This window comes from Aegilops tauschii, chromosome 4 (genome assembly GCF_002575655.3).
Source record: "Aegilops tauschii subsp. strangulata cultivar AL8/78 chromosome 4, Aet v6.0, whole genome shotgun sequence".
NCBI lineage: Eukaryota > Viridiplantae > Streptophyta > Magnoliopsida > Poales > Poaceae > Aegilops > Aegilops tauschii.
In genome coordinates this window covers 289,312,550-289,334,920 of record NC_053038.3, presented here as the reverse complement: position 1 = coordinate 289,334,920, position 22,371 = coordinate 289,312,550, and positions in this window count along the sequence as shown.

Sequence of the window (22,371 nt, the reverse complement as noted above, 5' to 3'; positions counted from 1 at the left end):
ATAAAATATTATGAGTGCAGATGCTCCACCCCGAGGTTCCTTGCTCCTTCTCGGTCGTCAGGAATCTATGTTCTTCCACTCTATTTTTTTACGTGAGCTTTGTTCATCCTTTTGCCAACACGCGAAACATCTACTAGCATCAAGGTGCACGTGTCATGCAAGGATCGTTCTATCTATATGAAGAACACGTGGGACTGGAACTACGAGACGGACATGTACCCAGGAGTGGACGTGCGAACCTGTGTAATGTAGCGCAGTAAGTGAAGTAGAAAGGCACAAATAGTATGAACATGCATGGCATATAGGCATTTGTCTCTTACTACCACTAAATGTTGCACGTGCAATGCCCGGTGATGTTATGGAGTACGTGACTAAGTACTCTACTACTACTATATTAATTGGAGGCACATATTAGGTTTTATATTTGTTTACGTGTATGCCCCGAGACCTTCCAACTAGGCGTGTCTTTCTCTCCGGGTCGCACTTTGTATCATTCATACCACTAGTACGGTAGTACTACTACGTGTGGTCTCCGACCCAGAAGTGGAGACGCTCTACCACGCTGTTCATGTCCCACTCCTTTCGCTGACGTGTGGGACATCCAGCACATGCCGTGTGTTTGGCACTCCTTCGTCGTAAGAGTTGAAACGCTAGCATTTATTAGAAATACAAAATAAATATAAATCACCAGTGATACTATACCACGCGGTTTCCTTGCTCCTCGATATCGGAAAGAATACTTCCACTCGCCGACATGTGGGACGTCGACCATCCTGGTCCACTTGCCATGCCCGCAGAACTCCAAGGGAGAGTCACCCCGGTCGTCGCGCCGCAGTAATTACTAATGAGCCATCAAATTACAGGCCCAACCTTACCCACTGTGAAGTTGCTCGGACGAAGGAACCATCATGACTTCGTTGAATTCCGCTTCTTGAAGAAAACTATTGTACCAGCAGTACTGCTAGCTACAGTAGTTACTCCAGCAGAGGCCTCCTTTGGTTCATAGGATAGGAATTTTATAGGAATATGAAAATCATAGGAAGTGAGATGACATGCACCTCAATTCCTATGGAGAAAGAGATGCCATTTGATGCATAGGATAGGAATTTTTCCATTGAGTCTAGGCTAATGTACTGGTAATTTGCTCTAAAAACTGCAGTAGTAACTAGTAGTATTGTTACATGCTCATAATTAATTAAACAAACGTACGGGCGACACAAACACACACACTAACTACTAGTACTACTACTTCTGACATGCTGGCCAGACGCCGTCGTTCTCCTTCCCGGCTTTGTCGGCGACACCCCACCGTGCTTGGATCTCCGCCGACCTCTTTGCAGCAGCGCGTGCGTCCTCTTCTTTCTTGCGGTGGCAGGCCTCTCTTTTCTTGAGTGCTTTCTGACTTTTCCACTCCCTCTGTGCGGATTTGGCTGCCTCTTGCTCTACCACCCATTCGGCCTTGGTAGCTTCAAATTCCGCCCACATAGGGGTGAGGTCGCGAGCGGCGATGAACTCGGCACGGCGGGATGCCACCGCTTCCCTACCATTCTGTGTGCGGTCATGGGCGGCGAGGAACTCGGCGCAGCGGGATGCCATTGCTTCCTTACCGGTTAGTGTGCGGCGCGGTGGCATGAACGACGCTTGGTGACAGCTCTGGGGTGGAGTGGCCGGACAACCGTAAAGTGCATTGGTTTGTCAAGAGCTCAAGGACAGAAGACGAAGGAAATTTGGATTCCCCTTCAATCCTGGTCATTTATTACCGAGTGAAATGCATTGGCGGTCATTGAACTTGTCTTGATAGCTCACTTTGATCATTGTATACGAGATATGGTGATTATACGGTCATTGGCTCAGCGTATAGCTCCGTATTTATCTGGTTGACCAGTCAAACAGTCCGCATGCGCCTCATTAGCTCGTGTTCTTTATCTATCTATCTATGCGGGCCTACCTGTCAGTGGAGAAAGTAATAAAAACCAAAATTATGCGTATGTGACATTACTGTTTAGATGTTTGCTGGAGGCCTCCGCGAACACCGAGCATGTATTCACCTGGCTCAACACCAATAGTCATACTCGTGACTCGGCGCCTTGCTCATGTATATCGTACATCACAACGACAATCTATAAAACAGCCCAGCTAGAGAGGGTACTATGGTGCGGAGTATGTACTATTGTGAGCAACCGATCATAGTGCCACTGCACACGAGTGTGTGTCTGATCGATTCGTCCATTATTCGTAAGTTATGTATGGTTTTGTGGTGTCTAATGGTGGTCGTCGAATGCTAGCTGGCGACAAGAGCAGTTGCATGGACGCCTGGTTGTCAATACGTGCCGTATACGCTTCAAAGGCTCGTCATCCATGAGTTCACATTTTACCACCACGCCAGCGTCTGACCGCCCTGGCCTACCGAAACCCCTTCCATCGCTAGCGCGCGCTTCCCACCTGAAACGATCACCGTCTCTCCAGAACGTCAATGCCGCATTCACCAGCCTTAACTGCAGGTGCAGTTGGTGTGTCACTGACAGCGGGCCAGATGCCCGTTGGGCCCACATGTCAGTGAGACAACGCACCTGCGGTTAAGTCACTGAAGCAGCGTCCGCATTCACGCCCGACGCAACCTCTCACTGGCGCCGGCCTTGCAGCAGCGCGACGGCCGAGAGAGCGCCACCCGCCCAGCATCCCGGTGCAAGCGACTGCTCCGCGTTAATGACACCACGGCCATCCTTCCGTCCGCCGCCAACATTAATGACACGCGGCTGCCGACGAACCTACTCCGGTGCTAGCCGTCCATCCGTCTGCCTTGGCTCATTGCCATTCGCCCGCTATATTAACTTGAGCCCCAGCTCCCAGCCATAGCCAAAGACCCACACTCATTCTACTTCGGTCCCTTCCTTCTGTTGGCACCACTCCAACCATGGCCTCCGGGCACTCCAAAGCTCTCTTGGACGTACTGTCGCAGGAGCAGACGAAGGACATCGGTGGCTCCGTTCCGGGCGTGCTCCAAAGCTCTCTTGGACGTACTCTCGTAGGAGCAGACGAAGGAGATCGCCGGCTCCCCCCCCCCCCTCGACCGCCCTCCGCCGCCACGACTACGAAGCCGGCGCGCATGCGCGGGCGCAGCCAGCAGCGAGGAAGAGTAGTACACAGTAGGTCGCCACCGCTCTGGTCCTAGGAAGGCCACCGCTCCTCCACTCAGTCGACGCCAAGCTTGGTGGGATAAAAATCGGCGGCCGATTAGCCGCTTGATGGCGACATGAAGGCAGAAACCTTCATAACCTTGTGCTCCGGAGGAGGAGGTTATCAAGGCGGATAAGGAGGAGGCAAAGGCAATAGCCGGCTTTCTCGGGTTCATGGCCGGACATGGTGGTCGGGGCCCAGCGATCGTTTAGATTAGGTTTACAGTAGGTTTTAGTACGGTTTGGGCGAAATATGTAATGAATTTCATCCAGTTTATAGGAAAAGTTCTCGAAATGTAATGAATTTCATCGGGTCAATTTGAAATTTGCTTTGTTTGCACGAATTTCGTCCGGTTAGTTCATATAGTTGTCGAAAGGTATGCGGGCAGCATTGGATGGCATCCATCAGTGTCCTCAGCCAGATGCCGGTGTAAATTTGAGGGCCAGCGCTGGAGATGCCCTAACTTTCATGCTATAATCGCTAACAGTGCTCCATTATTTCGCAGGGAACAGTTATCCCCCGATCAAAATCAGATCCGCCGTGTTTCGCACTCCTCCCACGTAAGAGTGTAGACTCTTGCTTACATAAAAATGGAGCAAGAGGGCCATGCGGGAGTCCGCACCGCTTCCAAGCCCGCTTCTTACTGCCCTAGCCCACCAGAACCCCTCCCCCACCCCACCACCTCCCCGCGCGCGCTCCCCCCTCAGAGGACAGCTGCCCGCATTCATAGCAAGTAGTACCAGTAAAATTCTGGGCTATAAAGGGCATGTACAATGGTTGATAAGATAGTCTTAGCATAAGTCTTGCATGTAATTTAGAGATGACAAAAAAACATGTGTACAATGGATCATCTCTTAGCCTTATCTTCAATAACTAGTTATTCCTAAAAACATGGTGAAACATATTGTGCTAAGAGATCATCTCTTGTCTTCTCGACAAGCCCGCTTATGTGGAGGAGAGAGAGGCATTGACAAAGTCAAGGAGTGGGATCTGCAGGAGCCCATCTCTACACGTGCTCCTAGGTATAAAAAACTAATTCTAAAAAAAGAGGCATAAAAAACAATTGTGTCTAAAAAAGAAAGGTAAAAAACATTTGAGAGGAAATAGATAGAGAAAAAGTGAGAAAAAGTTGTAACCTTATAGTCAACACTATGGTAGTATTACATGAGGAAGGAGGGAGTGGTGCACATGTCAAGTTCACTGGGCTGCCGTGTTTCACACTCCTCCGTCATAACAGTGGAGACAATAGGTTTCATCAAAAATAAACAATGAATACTCGTTGCTCGTCCACTATATCGGAAAGAATACTTTCATTCGCCGACATGTGGGACGTCGACCATCCTGGTCCACCTGCCATGCACAAAATTATCCTGGTCCACCTGCCATGCACAAAGTTAGTCGGACGAAGGAACCATCATGACTTCATTGAATTCCGCTTCTTCATGAAAACTTACTCTACCCGCAGTACTGCTACCACACGCGAAGACTGGACGGCACTGTACCACGTCATATCACTAAAACCCACTAGGCCAAACAAGCCCGCCTAGGATTTGTACTCCCTCCATTTCAAAGTTAGTAGTACAAAGTTGACTCGTCTATTTTGGAACGGAGGGACGTCTCTGTACTGCTATGATTTTGTGTTGTACGTCTCTGTACTATTGCTACGATTTTCCTACCCTATGAACCAAATGAGGCCTGAATGTATCTGTGTCGACTATTGTCTGATCAATCGCTAAGCCTACAATTTTAGGAGCTTGGGCTATTGGCCGATCGACGACGGATCAGTATAAGCGTACCACGAGCTCATCAGCCCCAACATTTCTCTTCGGTGAGTGTTTTGCAAGTACTATAGCTCGCAAAGTATTTAGCCTATTAACACCAAGAATCATCAAATAAGCCCTGCTGATATGATAAACAGTTCAAACTTACATCTAAGCATGCCATATATTACATCAAAAGCTGGTGAGGATACTTCTGCTTCCATAACTCGGAGAGGGTTCGCATGATTCACTATCAAACAAAAGTAGCAAGTACCGCCCACACAAGACAGTGCACTAGCCCTAAGATGGTTTGATAACACGCATCGTTCTGGCAATTAAACATAGCGCAATGCAAACTACCCTGAAGTATTAGCGCGACCAACTATTTCTTGTCATCGATCTCTCGGGCAATGACCACAGCACGGATAGCGGCATGGGAATCGATCTCTGGGGTGATGTCCACAGGACTGACCGTGACATCGGAATCGATCTCTGGGGCGATGTCCACAGGATGGACAGCGGCATCGGAATCGATCTCCGGGGCGATGCCAACAGGACGGACCGCAACATCGAAAACGATCTCTGGGGTGTTGTCCACAGGACGGGCCGCGACATCGAAATCAGCAAGGACGTCCACCGGCACCTGCACAACCCTAACATATTAGCAAGCACATTGCAAATAATCAAAAACCACAACTATGGTAATAAGCCATTATTTTTTACCTTGTGCAGCTCACCGGGGGATCCCATCCCTCCGGGGACCATCTCCTCGTCCTCGATGGGGGCCATCACCTTGCCAGGGGAATACTGCTTCTCAACGGCAACTATCTCCTCAAACTCGGCCTTGAGCCTTGCATATGTGGCCATCAGAGTTTCTGGGTAGGCACGGTGGGGCCCTTACTGTTCTCCCAACTTTCTTTGAGCAGTTCGTCCGCCAACGTCGTCAACTCTTTGGCCAGTGCTTGTTTCTTGGAGTTCTTCGTCTCCATGGGTTGGCCCGCCAACATGGTCAACTCGTTGGTCGGTGCTCGCTTCCTGGAGATCGCTGTCTCCAGTGGGTTGTCCACCGGCAACTCTTTGCCTAGTGCTCCAGGATCCATCAATGAACTGACAAACAAAAAGCAGTCGAAAGGAAACCACAATCGCAATGAAAACGGGAAACGAATTGGCTGTGAGAATCGGTCGGTGCTTCGCAAAAAGAAGATTCTTGGAATGAAAATATAGCAGCAGCACTGATTCGCCCACCTTTACTTCGTCGGTACAGAAGAGAAATGGCAGAAGTGAGTAGCCTGGAGTGAGGTTTTCTTCAAGAAAGGGGAGAAAGGGCTTCAACGAGTGCTCCAGTGAAATGATGGTTGCTTCGTCCAGTGCAACTTCGAGGCCACTTTACCACTACTGGTAAAGGTGTGGGTTTTGTGATATGACGGGTCATGACGGCCACACCGGGGTGACCGGTGAGTTTCGACTGTAGCACCTCGCTGTGATTTGGTGGATGGCACACGGGCCCAGATGCTTTGATGTCCCGCATGTAGATAGAGCGGCTAGTCATATAGGAGTGCTCAATATTGTGCACCGCGACCAAGGCGGAGAGGAAAACGAGAGAACTACGTAATTAATGCATGAGTTTAATTAGGGTAGTTTTGTGAAGTACGAGATACATTCCTCCAATCGCAAAATGCCTTGGTTGATGAGATTTGAGATTTGAGCCCTATAAACCGGAAGGGAGATTTGAGATTTGAGATACTGCACGGGGTGTAGTCTAGACACTTGTTGGAATCTCTAGAAAGACTTATACCGCATGATTCTTTGCTCCTTCTTACTACTACGTACTACTTCGCCAACATGTGGGAGAGCCAGCAGCATCCGGGTCAACGTAATATGTGTCATGCACCAGATTAGAGTGCGGAACGGAAGGGGGGCATCACCCCGGTCGTACCGCCTGGCCCTGTTCGGATACTCTAACTCAGTTAAAGGTTAGAGCTAGATTCTAATCCTGAACTAACCCTGAAGTAACTCTAGCAAAAGAGGTGTTTGGATGATAGGGTTAGATGGAGCGTGGATACGGCGAGGTGCCTTCATGGGCGGTGCGAGAGGGAGGGAGGAGAGGATGGGAAGCTTCGAGGAAGTGGGGAGGGATCTGTTGCGGGGAGAGCGAGAAAAAATGTGTTTTTTAGTGTCCCGAGAAGAACTAACCCAAATAAGATCCTCTTGGGTGGGTTAGATTTATTTTGGGTTAGTTGAGTTCAAACTAACCCAAACTAACTCTAACACATGGATCCAAACAGTAACCCAAACTAACCCTCCTGTTTGGATATTTTTGGGTTAGTTGAGTTCAAACTAACCCAAACTAAGTCTAACACATGGATCCAGACAGTAAAGCGCCGTCAAATCACACAGCCCGACCTTTCCAGCAGTAAGTAAGTTGAATCCGCTACTCCCTCACCCTCCTCGCCTCTCTGTCAAACCGCCTACGTGAAAACTGTCGCGCGTACTGCACGGGAAAAGCCGTGCCCTCAACTTTTAACTACGCGAAAATAGTTCGAGCTTGTTCGTTCTATATAAATACTAGTACTGTATGTTTATTCACCCGTGGGGTTGTTTAATGAATGGAGGCCCGGGGAGCACAAGTGAAAAATACTACTACCAGTAGTAGTTAGTAGGAGTCGTACAGGTAGTCACCTTAAATAGAGAGTTTCTTTTCTTTAATGCCACGTACACAAATTGAAACACTTGTTGTGGAGAGAAAAAGATAATCACTCCACTATATATATACGTAGGGGCCTGAGTGCTTGCTTTACTAGGGTTGCTCTCTTCATTCTCTCATCCTCTCCAGATATAAACAAGACAGCAGTAGCGACATTTTCTCTCTGCTCACCGCTGGTCACAGATCCGGCCGGATCCCTTCAGCTGGTATGTGTAGAGGACTAGGTGCATCGTTCACGCGGTCATCGCCGGCGAGGGAGGAAACCCACAGCTACCGGAGGGGCCCGATCCTCTGCCCATGTCGTTCTCTCCGACACAGCGTCGGCTCGGGAGGTCCTCCGACCCTTCTTTCTCCCTGCCGTATTGTCCGCAGATCCGACCTGCCGCCGCTGACATCCCGACGACCCTCAGGTATAAGTTCTTCGAAAGCGGCCTTGCTCTATTGCCCCAGCTCCCCACGTGTCTGCATGTGCATCTTTTTCTATTCCCATCAGCTCTTCCAAAGCCACCTAAATTTTTAGTATTATTAGAGGTGAAGCTACTTCATGCATTCGAATCTAGGGCTTTTTTCAAACAACGAAGAAAGGGGGGAAGTTGTAGCACGAATCTAGGACTTGATTCAAAGAGGAAATAATATGGTGAAAGTAGTAGAGACCGGATACCCAACCGGTCTCTTGGTTGAAAAGGGAAATAATGGGAAAACATAGTACAAACTGGATAAGGAACAGATCTATTATTGGTTGAAAAAAGGATAGAAAGTGGCGGCTGGTGGACAAGTCAACAGAGTATGTCCAGGATTAGATTTGTTGCCCTCACATAGTAAAAGGTCTCCAGGATTAGAATTGTTGCCCTCACATAGTAAAAGGTCTCGGGATTAGATTTGCTGCCGTCACATAGTAAAAGGTCTCCAGGATTAGATTTGCTTCCATCACATAGTAAAAGGTCTCCAGAATTAGATTTGCTGCCCTCACATAGTAAAAGGTCTCCAGGATTAGGTTTGCTGCCCTCACATAGTAAAAGGTCTCCAGGATTAGATTTGCTGCCCTCACATAGCATGAACAAACTTGGCATCACCACTTTATGCCTCCTTGTAGGTACATTGTGCTGATGCGTCCACTGTCGCATGTCCTTATACCAACCTTTTGCTGTTGTTAATGTAAGGGCGCATGTAAAATGAAGCGATCACACTATTACCTTAGGGACATGTCTAACCAGTGTTATTGTTAATCAAATGCCTTCAGTGATAAGATGCAATTAAACTGTGTTACAAATGGTACTCCTGCTGTTTTCCCCAGTATGATAAGTAAGTTGCTCCATTACGCTACTGAGTGTCCTGGTGTCCCCACGGTCCCATGCCCTTAAACCAACTCTTTAGCTGCTGTTGATTTACTATATCTGGTAAACAAGCAATGCCACCATTAAAGTAATCCCATATTTGAGGAATCTCATTGTTGATCGTAATGCTTCTGGTAACATGAAGCATTGCTAATGTTTTAAAATTTCTACTGCCCTTGCGTGATTGCCATGAACATAATTAAGATGCTTCTTTTCATTTCGTATATGTTTTGTATATTCTTATTGACCAGCAACTGTTTACTTTATATCTTTTTGTGCAGATAGGGATATCCATTTCACCTTGTTGCTATTGTGACCTTTTGGTGAACTGCACAAAACACTTTTTTTTGGAATGAGTGTCTTGTGCAGTTCAACTAAAATGTCACGTGGGCAACATCTCTCAATTTTGGTGGAACTGCACAAAATGGTGATTGGAGTTTCCAAAATCTCCGTCAAGTTCTGCTGGTAATCTCATGCAACATTTTATTAGCCTTTGTAAGATGAGCCGTCACTGTCACCACAATGGCACTTTATTTTAGTGGAACTGCACAAAAGGATAAGAAAATTATAGTTGCACCTTACATGAGCCGGACAGCCAACCTTAATGTTCCTCAATTTTAGTGCAACTACTAAAGAAGAACCTGCCAGCTCACGAGAGCAAGTACTTCTTGCTAGTTGAATGATGCAATCTTTGCTTCATTTCAGGTGAACTGCAGAAAAAGGCACATGAATTGAATCATGGAACTCCAGGCAGGCCTCATCCGAGTGGAGCTGCAGGTTGAGTTCAAGGAGGCCACTATTAAAGTGAAATCATGCTCTTCTTGTTTGTGTTGTGCAAACAGGAATACTCAACTACAGATGTCGTGACGGTCAAGAGCATTCGCCATGTTCTTCGATTGTATGACATGTCTAGCCAAGATGGATTTAATCCCGATATTCACTTTATCAAAAGGCTCTAATAGGTTGGTTCTAAATCTTGCAAGCTGGGAATCAATGAGATGTGTAGGCATCTTTGTTGTACTTATTATTTGAATCTTATTTGTTGGTTCTGAATCTTGCAAGCTAGGAATCAATAAGATGTGTAGGCATCTTTGTTGTACTTATTATTTGGATCTTATTTGTTGGTTCTGAATCTTGCAAGCTGGGAATCAATGAGATGCGTAGGAATCTTTGTTGTACTTATTATTTGGATCTTATTTGTTGGTTCTGAATCTTGCAAGCTGGGAAACACGGCATGATGATGCAGAGGACAACAACCATAACAAACAGTTCAAACTTGGTAGTATTATCTTTGTGAAAGTGAGACAAATGTTTTGATCATGTGCGTCCTGAGAATAATAATTCTAATTTTTATGCATGTTGATCCTGTGGCACTGATAGAACGAGCCAATGCATTGCTTGTTTTAAGTATAAACTTCTATTAAAGCTAATTAAATTTAAGTAAAGTGACCACTAACTCCTGTTATTACAGTACCAATACAGAGCCGCTCGTGAACCGACGTGTGGCCGGAGTAGGTTTCTTAACGGAGGCGTTTGAATGCGCCGAGGGTGCATCTTCTGCCGGGCGTGTAGCGGACGAGGGAGGGGTAGTAACTGTTGTTGCCTGTACAAACTCAGTTTACTATTGAATCCAGTTCCCCAAGAGCTGAAAAACGAACTGCTGCCGCCGCCTACACACTCGTTCACTTGAAGAGACTCCAATGGCGATCCGAGGGGTGAGCATGCTGGATATGGACTTCAGCAAGGAGTTCCCCTTTGAGTTCGCTGTTCAGTCCTATGGCTGCACCAAGTTGAATGTGATGTACACCAATGATCCGGACATGGTGAAGCTCTGCCTCGCCGAGTTCAAGCAGTACCTACAGGACGAGAAAGCACAAGGTTGCAGGACTAGACCTTGTGCCCATCCATTCGTCTCCTGACAGGGACCAGTGGATCGCCGTCGCCCAGGTATGTGTGCGGGATGAGGTTCTCATCTACCACTTCTGTAGGGCCATCAGAGGTTCTGGTGCATTCGCCCGTTTCATCGGTAGCGCCGACTGCACCTTCGCTACGGTGGAGAGAAGGAAGAACGCGATGATTCGGCCATCTGGTGCAACAAGCTTGTCGACATCCAGAAGCAATACAAGATCATCAACAACGGGCAGGAGAAGGACTCCATGGTTGACCTCGCCGAGACCATCATCAACCCCTGATGCGCCAACATGAAAGAAGATAACAATACCAAGGACCTGAACACGTGGGAGGTACCTCTGAATCTAGCCTACATAACCTATGCAGCCAAGGACGCATACGCATGCTACGACATGTACAGGCAGATCTTGGACATGAGGGCATGTCTGCTTCCCGTAACCGACGAGTACACGGACAGCCGCAGCGTCATGATCAAGCGTGCCAGGAAGGTCTAGATGTTGTACTTTATCAGTTTATAAGCACCTTTATCATCTGAGTGTTTCATGCATTAGCCTATGTGTCGTAATTATCTGTTTTGTCTGAAATATTTCTTTTAAGAACCCATTAACCTGTTTGCTTTTTTAGAACTATTTGCTTATGTATGTAACTAGTTCACTTGTCCTTTAAAAAAAACCAGTTCACTCGGCTGCCGTGCTTTGAATCTCCTTCCTCCCAACATATTCCCCTCCTCAGGTGGACCCAGCAGGTCTCGTACACAGACATATGGGACCAACCACCTATCCATTTGTATTTCTTTATTTTGTTCAATCTTTCGTCCTCTTCCTATACAGCGGCTGGCCATCATAGCCTATGGCATTGGCTAGGCCATCCCTCTACTACCACACATTGTTCGGCAGCGTCAGCTCCACCGGCCCACCCTGCACCCGAACAAGTCAACCCTCGTACTCCCCTCCGCCTGCGTCTTCCCCTGCTCCAGTTTGTTCGGTCTGAGGTCTCGACGTCGTCCTCCGCCTTGGTGCTCTAGCCGCGGTGCCGCCGTCTGTCGTTCCCAATATGGTCAGCAAAACAAGAGGAATCGGGAGACAACTGTTCGTCGAGAGGCTGACAGTCCCGGGCCCACTAGGTCCATGGCCTAGGTTTTGTTGTTTAACATGGGCAGCCCACGACATGTTTCAACATTTTTTGGATCTAGCAGGTATCAAGCGGCCTCAGGGCCTCCCAACCTAGCTTGTCTATAACATCAGCAGCCCAAGTTATGTTTGTTTTTTTAAGACAACGCACAACTCAGTTCTATTTTTCTATAAGAATGCAAAACTGAACCTGTTTTCTATAAGAGTGCAAAACTGAACCTATATTTATATCTTATTTTATTACATATATATATATATATATATTAGAAACAACATAAGATTCCGTTAAACCTGTCGTTCGTCCAACCATTTTATAGACCTTCCCACTTCCTTTATTTTTCGTTTTCATTAATCCTATATCTGAATTTTCTCCCACTTTCTTTTTCCATGTAAACTGAGTTTTCTCCCAGTACTTTTCCCTAGAACCAACTCAACTGTCCCACGTCTAGCCTAAAAATAATAATACCCCACGTACTATTAACTCATCAAATTAAAATGATATTTTATTTCGTAAGTTGAAAGTTCTTACAAAATAATAATAATAATTGTTTATATATAACTTGGCAAGTTAACTCCTAGTGATTGCGTACAAAAGCTTGCAAAGATTTTACTGACCAATGCAGTAATAGACGTGCAATCATGTGTTCATGTTTTTATAACATTTCTCCGTCTAGCCCAACATGATATTTTCACCCAGCCCAGCAAGTCCGCGGATTTCGAGAAAAATGCAAATGGGCTTTAAATTCTAACCTATACATAAACGGGCTGCATAGATGCTACATCATTGTTTCACCCAGCCCACCAAATGGACTAAAACAAATGGACTGGCTGGCATGTGGGCCAGTAGGTCAAAGCCTAAGAAGGCGTTGGATTTACATCCAACGGCCGGCATTCTTCTTCAATCTCTCGTCTTCTTCACCCAGCGCTACCGGGACCGCCTGCTCCAGCCTTCGGCGTCCAGCGGCGTTGTTTTGCGCTCCTCAGCGAAACGCTACCCCGCCAACGGCCAGGCCATCCCTCCACTCTGCACCTCCTGTTATTCTCTGCCGAGTGTAGGCCCACCCCGCACCCGAACCAGTCAAGTTTCCCACTCCTCTCCGTCTGCAACTCCACTGTCGCGTCTTCCCATCTCCGGGTTGTTCCAGTCTGGGGCCTCGCCGTCGTCCACCACCTTAGTGCACTCGGCATGACGAGGTCAACATACGAGAGTCATCGAAAGAGGACTATACGTGGAGAGCCTGACGGCTGGGACCCACGAGGTCCATGGTCGCACGCAAGGAAAGTTCCTCCTTATTACGCACTGTACGTGGACTGTACATGGGAAGGGCTTCTGTATTTCGCAAAAAAAATGTTCCCCCCGCTGACAGGTCGGACCCACCAGCTATATCTTCGCACGCAAGGAAGTGCCTCCTTATTACGCACAAAAAAATGAATACCCCCTGCTAGCTGGGACCCACCATAGTGGGTGGCTGACTTGTGGGCCTACTAACTTGACTGGGACGGAGGGCTTTGTCAACTTAGTCAATATGAATGATTCTAGCTCCAGTGATGGTACGATGTCCATCCAACGGCCATAGTGCTTCTTCAACCTCTAGTCTTCTTGCTCCAGCCGCCCAAAGCAGCGCCGGTCGTGCCGCCTGCTCCTGCCTCCCGTGGCCGGCTGTGCTGCCGCAGAGGCCTCATCGCCCCCATACTACTCCCACCGGTGGCCAAGCCATCCCTCCACTCACCCACACCCCCTGTTATTCTGCGGCGACGGCAGCCTCACACCGCAGCCGAACCAGTGAACCCTCGTACTCCTCTCCACGTGGGCATCCACTGCCGCGTCTACCCCGGCTCCACGTCGTCCCCTTCCTATGCCTCGCCGTCGGCCACCCGTTGGTGCTCTCGGCATGGCGTGGTCAATGTGGTCAACGACCGACTTCCATCGGAAGAGTACTGTACGTGGAGAGGCTGACAGCTGGGTCCACGGCCACAGCCCAGTTTTTTTGTGATTTGCAAAGTAAGTCGCTTTGTCAGGCATGTTGGGCTAAAAATCTTTCAAGACGAGGAGAGCTTCATTCGCCTGGCCGAGAAAATGGCCTATCAGTAATGAGAAATGGGCTGTACATTTTTAAAACACATCAAACCGCCAATTAGTTTCAAATTTCTTTTTTTCATTTTGAGATTTTAAATTGCATTGATATTTATGCATGGATAATTTGTTGGATTTTATATTGATATACATTTATTTTTAAAATCAGTTTGAATGTGATTCGAAATTTTGGGATTAAAACAGTTCGGACTGCACCGAAATATGCAAAATTTCGTACAATTTTTTAACTGTGGCCACAATATGGGCTGTACTGCTAACAAAAAGAATATGGGCTCCAAAAAAACCTTAAGAACTAGCAAATGGGCTGTAAATTATTAGAAACAATGGCAGATGGGTTGTATGCTGTTTTCCACAGATTTGAGGCTTTCCTAATAAAAAAGGTTGACGCACAAGCAGTGACTGTTGGATGTCCATCCAACGGCCGTCATGCTTCTTCAATCTTTGCTCTTCCTGCTCCAGCCGCTCAAACAAGCGCCAGCGGGACTGCCTGCTCCTCCTCCCCGCGGCCGGCTGTGCTGCCGCACAGGCCGCACCGCCCCACCGTAATCCCATCGCTTGCCTAGCCATCCCTCTACTCACCCACACCTGCTGTTATTCTCCGGCGATGGCCGACGAACCAGTAAACCCTCGTACAGTTGTACTCCCCTCCGAATGGGAAACAACTGCCGAGTCTGCCTTGGCTCCGTGTCGTTCCCTACCTAGGCCTCGCCGTCGTCGACCGCTCTGGTGCTCTCGGCGCGGCCTGGTTAACGTGGTCAATGACCGACATGCATCTAAAGTGGACTGTACGTGGAGAGGCTGACAGCTGGGTCCAGGGCCGCACGGAAGGAAATGCCTCCTTATTACGCGCAAAATAATGATTCCTCCACCTGACATCTGGGACCCACCAAAAGGGCCTCTGTATTTTGCGAAAAAACATTACCGCCGCTGACAGCTCGGATCCACCAGCTATATCTTCGCACGCAAGGAAGTGCCTCCTTATTATGCACAAAAAAATGAATACTCCCCCTGTTAGCTGGGACCCAGTATAGAGGCAGGCTGACTTGTGGGCCTACTAAGTTGACGGGGACGGAGGGCTTTGTCAACTTAGTCAATATGCACGATTCTAGCTCCAGTGACCGTACGATGTCCATCCAACGGCCGTAGTGCTTCTTCAACCTCTGGTCTTCTTCCTCCAGCCGCCCAAACCAGCGCCGGTCATGCCTCATGCTCCTGCCTCCCGTGGTCGGCTGTGCTGCCGCGGAGGCCTCACCGCCCCCTACTACTCCCACCGCTAGCCAGGCCATCCCTCCAGCCAAACCAGTGAACCCTCATACTCCTCTCCACGCGGGCTTCCACTGCCGCGTCTTCCCCGGCTCCGCGTCATCCCCTTCCTAGGCCTCGCCATCATCCACCGCCCTGGTGCTCTCGGTGCGGCGTGGTCAACCTGGTCAAGGAACGGCTTCCATCGGACGTGGACTGTACCTGGAGAGGCTGACAGTTGGTTCCACAGCCGCAGCAAGGAAGTGCCTCCTTATTACGCGCAAAATAATTATTCCTCCACCTGACAGCGGGGACCAATCGGACAGGCCACCGTATTTCGTGAAAAAAATGTTTCCCCCCTGACTGCTGGGACCCACCAGCTACATCTTCGCACTCAAGGAAGTGCGTCCGAGCAAAAAAAAATGATTCGCCCCCCTGACTGCTGGGACCCACCAGCTACATCTTCGCATGCAAGGAAGTGCGTGACAGTCGGGACCCACCTGGTCGAAGCGTACGTAGCGTTGTCATTCTGGTCGCGAACATGTACGTACATACTGGTCGAGGTAGAGGCGCGCACGTAGCATGTACACGAACGTACAGCGGCCAGTGTGCAAGAAAGAAAATACGGCCACGTACGTACATATGGGCGGGGTCTCGAACGCCTACTCGCGCATACGTACGGCCAGGGCTCGTGTACATGGCTGGGTCAGAACGGAGAAATTGCATCGTCGTCGTGTTCATGGGGAGCCAACCGGCTGGGTCGGAACGGAATGCGTCGTCATGTTCATCGGGAGGGCTTGGATGGAACAGCCGATGGAAACGAGGCCTGGCGTACCACAGAATGGAGGAAACGGTCTTGTGTTCGACCGACCACGTTCGAAACGGGGTACTGTTCATCGGGAGGGGTCTGGCGTACCGCAAAACGGAGGAAACGGACCTCCTACGGTCAAAATGGGGGTCCTGTTCATCAGGAGGGGTGTGGCGTACCGCAAAACGGAGGAAACGGACTTGTGTTGGAGCGCTACGGTCGAAACGGGGGTCCTGTTCATCGGGAGGGGTGTGGCGTACCGCAAAACGGGACTCCACGGGATACTGTTCATCTCCACCGTCGACTCCCTCCAGCCTCCACGGGCTACTGTTCATGCACCATCGACCTCCTCTAGCCTCCATGTGCGACTGTTCATCCACGGGCTACTGTTCATCCAGCCTCCACCGCGCGCTACTCCACCGGCTACTGTTCAACCAGCACTCTCCATGGGCTCCTGTTCAACCATGCCTCCACGGGCTACTGTTCATCCAGCCCTCCACCGTCTATTGTTCATCCAGCCCTCCACGGGGTGGTCCTGTTCATCCAGCCCTCCACGGGGTCTTGTTCATTCAGCCCCAACCGGCTCGATCGATCGGGGTCCTGTTCATCCAGAGGCAACACCACGGGGTCCTATTCATCCACCCCCACCCGGAACTGTTCATCCAAACCCCCCAGCAACGCTCACTGTTCATCTAGAAGCAGCATCGATCGGCTTCAGTTAGCAGCAGTAACGAAGGAATCGCTCGATCGGGTCCAGTTAACAGGCATCGATTGATCGCTCGGGTTCAGTAACGCGTAGCCTGCAGTGCAATCGCTCGGGTTCAGTTCGAGCCCAACGCCTCGCTTGGGTTCAGTTAGAGCCCAACGCCTCGCTCGGGTTCAGTTAGAGCCCAACGCCTCGCACCCACGCGCATGCATGTACGAGAGAAACGCGCATCGCTCGGCCCCGACCACCCACCGTAACCGGGAACACCCCGATATTTTCCTCGCCCTCGCTTCTACCACGGTTTTTTCCGTCATGGACGGCCCAAAGAATGTCATGCAGCCGTGTCTCCGGCCCGCCCAGGATGAAAAGCCCATTTTCTGTCATGATTTTTTGTCATAGAAGTAGGAGCCCACCACATCTATGATGATACCGGGTTTTGTCACAATTCTCGTCATAGAAGTGTCATAAGTATGACAGAAAAAAAAATTGTTCGGCCCAAAATGTCACGGATGTGTGTTTTTTTGTAGTGTCACCTCGCCTACGATGCATGCCTCGTGGCGCCGCCGCAACTCGTCCCAGGATTTGGCTTCTCCTACCGCCCATTTGAACAGTTGCACAGGCTGCTCATGCCATTGCACAGGCATGCGCGTTCTTTCCTCCGCAGTCGACTCCGTGAATATGATCTCTGCCATTAGCCCTAGCTCAAAATCAACGCGACGCTGCCAGATGATGACATCCCTCAGCATCTCTTCCCTGAGATCGACTTGTGCCTCCACCTTGTGCTGCGCCAGGCGCAGCTCCTTGGAACTTCTCTCCAATTGATGCGACGCGTCCTCGATCTGATTTGCCGTTGCTGCCCACCACCTGAAACGCATCCCTGGCATGTCATCCGGCGCCACCGATTTGTGATTCCAGAGCAATGGATCCCCTCTAAAACACATGTGGGTTTCGCTCAAAGCTGGTAGTGCTGCGGGCCGCAGCGAGAGGGTAGCCCGCGGGATCCTGGGATCTAAGGGATTATCCATGGCGGGATCCTCCATGGCGGGATCCGGTGGCCAAGGCAGGGAGGCAAGCCTAGGCACTGGGAGAGGCCTACGAGGCTAAGATAAATATGGTACTACTCCACTCCGTCCATATTTAAATACAAAGGCCACCAACAGTAACCCTGGCAAAAATTGATCATGTTGCCTGCGTCCTGGTTTATTGGCCCCCTTTTTTGTGCCACTTTTTATGACATGCATAAATATTATGTTACTTACAAATATGGTCAAAATTGGCACAAAATACGAAGGAGACCAATGGAAGTACTGGCACCCCATGATTTAACTACTCGCATGCGCGCAGTGGAGTAGTAATGTCTTTCTTCCCCCCTCACGTCCACTCAATTTGCATGCGCCGTATTAATTGACCATCAATGAAATGAAGGACTTTACACGCGTCAAATTATCACATTGGGTGGATCTTCATACAAAAATGCGTCCCCCCGTGTACCCGCATGTGCGTGTAAGGGAATGAGTGCATGTGTGGCGTGCGTGCACATCTTTGCTTCGTGCATGTACCGCCAGTGTGGCTCAGAGAGGACGAGTACATTCTTCTGGAAGCAGCATCACGTCATTGTGATCAATCCACACAAGGAGGTCACGACAACGCCTCCACATGTGCCACATAGCTTCATGACCTGTAAGAGAGACACTGTGTAGCGTGCCACTGGAATTCTAATTTACGTGTTTTACACATACTCGAAGTACTAGTAAGGTACACGTGCATTGCACGCATCAGATTTGGCAACCAAATTATGAATAAATACCACACTATAGCATGTAAGCTCTGAGTCATATATGCCTGATGTAGACCTTTGTTTAATTCTTATAGTTCATCTCATTCAAAATAAATTAGTTTTTATAAAAAAATCTAGGGCCTCTTTGATTCGTAGGATTTCCAAAACACGGGAATAGTAAAAACATGGGATTAGAGTGGAATGTCGTCTTGAATCCTAGAGGATTGTACGAGTGTTTGATTGTGCATAGAAAAAGCGCAGGATTCTTTCATAGTGGTTTGAGTGGATGGGATGTTTCCTATGAAATCTAGTGCAAATGAATCCTATGGAAAAATTTCTATGGTTTACAATCCTACGAATCAAACAACCAAGATAGGAAAAAATCCTAAGGATTAGAATCCTCCAAAATTCCTTTGAGAATCCTTTGAATCAAAGAAGCCGTTAATCTATTTTATGATTCATGGAATTGTGCATTGTAAAGCATAAAGTAAAAACAAATAATGGTAATTCAACTAGGAAAAAAGTTTGGGCAGTTATGATACGGAAGATTCTAGAACAAAGGAGAAGCACTTGTGTTTTGAGGTTTGTGCATTATGCTTAAGTTCCACCATGGAGTCTGCTAGATTGTACATGTGGCAAAATCCGGTGGGGGGCTAGAAGATGGTGCGAGGGGCCAAGTGGAGGGAGACTATGAAGGAGTGCACAAGTGCGAGATCGATATTTGAAGAGAGGGGGCGAGAACGTGCACTGTTGCGCGCAGTGGCGGAGCCATGAAAAATAAATGAGCTAGGGGGCCAAGCATTGCTAATCCTTTATGAGGAGGGCCAATTCATCAACTTAAAACATTTTACCAGCAATTTTCTAATGATCACATTCATATTTGCCTCGATATATAGTGATGTTAGGGGGGGCAGGGCCCTTGCTGCCCCTGTCTTCGCCACTGTGCACGCGTCTGAGAGATGAAGCGGAAGGCATGGATGATGAGAGGGGGACGTTGGATATATAAGTAATGTGGGTGTATTAGCTATGTAATCCAATATAGAGAGGTATATTTGATCGATGTGGATGTGGGAAAGAGGGTGAGACCTCACTAGATATATAGATTGATCGGTTTGTGTGGAAAACTGTGAAAGACCTAGCTATATACACACACACATAGAGGAACATCGATCGTTGCGCATGCACGAGAGATAAAGAATGCACGATATGATGGAGAGGGGGAGGTGTGTGTGTGTGTGCATGCATGGGAGACCGACCTGAAGAAAAAGATTGCATGTGTGTGATGGATAATGCCGACTGGTACTGTGTGTGCATACATGCACAAGAGAAAGTTAGTGGTACAATTATAAAGAGAAGATGACTGTGTGAGTGTAAAAGACTAGGTGAGGTCATAATCAATGTAAAGTAGAAATCAAATATTTGAATAAGAGATAATGATGTTTGAAACCCATGCATGCATGAATATAACTGAGATATGCATGGTGTGGTTTGGAAATGAGCATGTTGTACTGTATACACATTGAACAAGGTCAGACTGATTTGTATTTGAGATATCGATGGCAGACATCGTTTGGCCACTTTGCATCCGTGCATGGACACACTATTCTAATTGGAGATGATGGGTGGCTTTCCCATCACATATCTATATATATACCCCTATATATATATATTTTATATTTTATATTTTTTTATATAGTGTGCGGATAACTTTAACTTTGAAAGATGGTCGTTGGATGAGGCCAATCCGATCGTGCAGATATGGAAAATTTGAGCACAACTGGCTGTTGGATATCATCTAGATTCCACCAGATTTTGCCACATGTACAATCTAGAAGACTCCATGGTTGAACTTAAGCATAATGCACAAACCTCAAAACACAAGCACTTCTTCTTTGTTCTAGAATCTTCCATATCAGAATTGCCCAAATGTTTTTCTACATGATTTGCCATTATTTGTTTTTACTTTATGCCTTACAACGCACAATTTCATGAATCTAAAAATAGATTAGCTTTCTTATAAAAACTAGATGATTTTGAATGAAATGAACTATAAGAATTAAACGAACATCTACATCATGCATATATGACTCAAAGCGTACATTCTATAATATGGTATTTATTTATAATTTGGTTGCCAAATCTCATGCGTGCAATGCACGTGTACTTTACTAGTCTAAATGGTGTTTGTGTGTGTGTTGTGCTTGTTAAACACATTGTACGTAGTATATCATACATGGTTTAGATTCCGAACATCTAGCTAGAGCATACATGTACTATGATTCGAATTCAACATAAAATGCATACATATATTTGAATTTGAGATCGTATGTACATGTAGTTCGTATTCATATAGGAATTTACTTCTCCTATATTCATGTCATGTGTTGTGAAGATAATATTTAGATTGTTGTATAACTAACGTACAATCCCATTCAAACAGGGAAAATGTACTCAAATTTAGTCCATATGCTAGACAACACACATTGTTTTTTTATTGTTGAGGGAAGTGCAAATTGTTTTGGTACTGTACACGTTATGTTTGTTGTCCTGATTTTTTTAGTTTTTTGTTGTATTTGAATGCATTTCTAGTAATATAGTAAAACGGGACATAGCTCTCTCTAGTGACGAGGTGCGAATTGTATTTTTTGGGCACACGTTAAGCAAGTTCTCTCGAAACTTCAAGCCGCGCCTTGTTGTGCCGAAATTTCAAGCTAGAGTCTCTGTCTATCGTGCTGCGAAACTCCCGCCTCTTCAACCCGCGCCTTGTTACCCCGAAATATTTAAGATATATCTTTGTCTCATTGTGCTCCGACAACTCCCTCCATCTCAACCCGCGCCTTGCTATTCCAAAACTACAACGCGCGCGAAAACTCCCACCTCCTGTGAAATCCCGACACGCAAAATGCCCGTGATGCCCCTGAACCGAAAGAACGCCTAGGTCAAATCGGTGGGGGTACTTTCGTAACTTACCCCACATTTCGGACAAGCGCGTCCCTAAGCCATAGTTCCCAAGTCCCATCCAATCCTCCCACCCATTCGTACACTGAGGCCGCGAAAACCCACGAAGCCCCACACCCTCCTCCGTCCGCCACCCAGCCGGAGCCTCTTCCCCGGCGTCGTCCTCCACAGCAATACCTCGATGTCCCTCATCCACCGTACCAGATGAGGATCCGTCGTCGATCTCGTCATCCCGCCGGTTCAGCCACCCCGTCCTCCACCTCCAAGGAGCTGCCCCGACGTTCCCCTCATCTTTTGCACCACCTCCATTCCCACACTGCTGTCTTCACCTGCACTACTAGAAGAGCATCATCATCACCGTTTCCTCAGATGAAGCTGAGGCCTAATCGGCGCCACCAAAGAGGTTGTACACTAATCGCCGCATTTTCTTCTTCATTCGATCTCACGGTGCTGCCGGCGCTCAGTCCCGAGCTGACACGGCGCGGCTCCATCCACGGCGGCGTCGCCGGCAACTTCCTCCATGGCGTCGCTCCCTCGGCGGCGACGCCCACATCAGTAGGAGCTGATGCTGCTTTAGCTCTTGCTCGCGCTGCTGCTCTGCTCTTGCTCTCGGTCCCCTACTTGGTCTGCTCTTGCTATTGCTCTTGCTCTTGCTCGCGTTGCTGCTCTCTCTCTCTCTTGCTCTTGCTTGCGATGCTGCTCCGATTTAGCTACACTTCAGTCAACTGAATCGACTTTTGGGTCAGTCGATTTTCAGCGGGTGGGGGGG